This window comes from Hippopotamus amphibius, chromosome 3 (assembly GCF_030028045.1).
Source record: "Hippopotamus amphibius kiboko isolate mHipAmp2 chromosome 3, mHipAmp2.hap2, whole genome shotgun sequence".
Taxonomy (NCBI): domain Eukaryota; kingdom Metazoa; phylum Chordata; class Mammalia; order Artiodactyla; family Hippopotamidae; genus Hippopotamus; species Hippopotamus amphibius.
This window is the reverse complement of record NC_080188.1, coordinates 5,900,795-5,903,511: the sequence shown is the minus strand read 5'-3', so window position 1 is coordinate 5,903,511 and position 2,717 is coordinate 5,900,795.

The following is a 2,717-nucleotide window of genomic DNA, read 5'->3' as shown; positions in this document are numbered from 1 at the left end:
GTGCAAGCCATCCCAGCAGCTGAAAATCACAACACATGGAGTTCAGAAAGCATGCAAAGGTGAGACATTATGGTATAAGGGAAAAAGAATCAGCCTAGGAGCGAGACAGACTGGGCATGGATCCCAAATCTGCCATTTGCTAGCCAGGTCAGCCCTTGTAAATCCCCTCCCTGAGCCTCAGTCTCCTCTTCTGCAAAATGGGTCTCTAGCTAATACTTCTTCTCTGGAGGCAGTTCAGAGATAAGGTGTGTCAAATGCCCAGCCCAGTAGCTGGTGCCTCCTGGATGTTATTTCTCTTCCCTCATTCATGTTCAGGCTGACATTGACCCCGTTTAGATGAGTTGTAACTTCTGCTCAAGGAATGCATGCAGCTCAATTCTTCATTCGTGGATGTTGGCTCACGTGACTTTTTCATGCCTTGTTAATGCTCCGGGCTTGTGTTGTGGAGACCTGCCTGTTGTCCATGATGAACACAAATAGAGGGGCTGCAGCTTTCTTCCCGCAGCAGCGGTGGAGTCTGTTCCTCTCACAGCATCCGGGGGATGGCTGTGCTGCCCTGTTTCGCAGAAGGGGGCGGTGTTGGGCTCCACGTAGGCGCCTCCTGCGCTCTTCACTGGGAAGCTTTTTCTGATGAAAGGCAGGCTGATCTTCCCCTGGAGGATGCTGCAGCTGTTCATCACTTTCCGCCAGCGGCAGGAAATGTGCTGAGCTTGAGAAGAGAGTGGGGGTTGGCCACTGGACGTAGTTTTCCTTTATTTCCAGAGGCATGAGATGGCAGAGCAGAAAGAGCCCAGGTGATGGAGACGGGCAGCTGAAACCTGCCTTTGGATTTCAGCTGCGTGACACGCACAAGTTGTTTCATCTCTTTGAGGCTGAATTTCCCCCTTTGTAAAATGGGGCTGATAAGACCTAATTTATAGGGCTTGGAGAGGATTAGAACCTGGGAGTTAGCAGGGGTTCAGGAAATAATGGAGATAATTATTTTTATTGTTTTCATGAGATTATGTACAGGTCAGTTGTATCCATGAGCAGAGCTGGTAGCCACCGTGTGTTGTGATTTTACCAAAGACTGGCCTGCAGCAGAGGACCCCCCTCATCACTGTCCAGAGGTCCACAATTCTTACAAGTTTTCTGTAACTCTGGATGTCTTGATTGGGTTACGGTATGAGGTCACCTGGGAGGGAACTTCCTTAGCTGGGTACCATGTTAGCATGTTATTTATTGGATCAACCAATTTCCATCCCTTGTAACCTAGCAGGCAGTGGCAGGGCCTTGCACAAATGGGACACAGAGCAGGTGTGCTTGGAAAGCGCGAGCTGAGAAATGGTGGAAGGAACAGAGTTGCCAGGTGAAATCCTTTGGTGGGATGCTCAGGGCAGGCTGGTAGGGATGGGGTGCAGGAGGCAATGAAAGAGTTAGGGCCACAGATGATTAAATCCATTAAACTAAAGATATATAGCATGAGGGTCTTCTCTGTGCAGCCATTGTGCCACGTGCCAGCAAGGAAACCTTTGACTAAGTCAGCCTCTGTTTTCAAGGTACTCACCACCTAGGGAACAAATCATGAGTGCAAGTCAGAGTAAGATAACCACCTATGCAGGTAGGATGCAAGAACTATAGTAGGCAAAGGAGTTGAGTTCTCACTCGTAGGAGGGGCAATTAGAGAAGGCTTTCTGGAAGAGGTGATGTTAGAAGGACCTGGACGTCTAACAGGACAAATGCTTCCCATTTCATAGTCCTGCCAGAGGGTAGCCTGAAGCGCTTAGGGAGAACTTTCTCAGGGTGCAGCAGTGCTTCTTGGTGGGTTCACAGTTGTATCTACATGTATGGTGTGAAGTGGAGAGTCCAAGTAGTTATCTGGATCACGCGGGTCAGTTTTTGAGGCCGTATTGGAAACGTTGCTTGACTGATCCAGCTAGTTGTCTGTTTTCCCCTTCTTTATTTCCCCCAGGACCATTCCTACTGGTGAGGATAATGGTACAGGTAAATGTTGTCCAAGCCCTAATCATGCCTGGGAGTTCCTTAAGGGTTAGTGCCTTTGCCTGGATCCTAAACTCACCACCTGTTTCCTTAGGGAAAGCCTGACATTGAGGTGGAGGCCTTGGAGATGGGAATGGGGAAGACTTCTCTATTGTGACAATTATTAGCATTCTGATGTAGTCTTAGGATACAGGACAAGGATGTACAAAGATACCAATGATCTGCCCCTTGCCTGCTTTACCAGATCTATCTGGTATCACTTTTCTCCCCTACTCACTATGTCTTAGCTACAATTGCCTTTTCTCAGTTCCTGGAATACACCATGTTCTTTCCTGTCTCAGGCCTTTGCATATGCTGGTCCCTCAACCTAGAATATCTTTCCTTTTCTTCCTTCCTTCCTTCCTTCCTTCCTTCCTTCCTTCCTTCCTTCCTTCCTTCCTTTCTTTCTTTCTCTTTCTTTCTTTCTTTCTTTCTTTCTTTCTTTCTTTCTTTCTTTCTTTCTTTCTTTCTTTCTTTCCTTCCTTCCTTCCTTCCTTCTTTCTTTTTTTCCTTCCTTCCTTCTTTCTTCCTTCCTTCCTTTCTTTCCTTCCTTCCTTCTTTCTTTCTATGTGGGCCATTCTTTTTAAGTCTCTTATTGAATTCATTACAGTATTGCTTCTGTTTTATGTTTTGGTTTTTTGGCTGCAAAGCGTGTGGTGTCTTAGATCCCTGACCAGGGATTGAACCATCACTCCCTG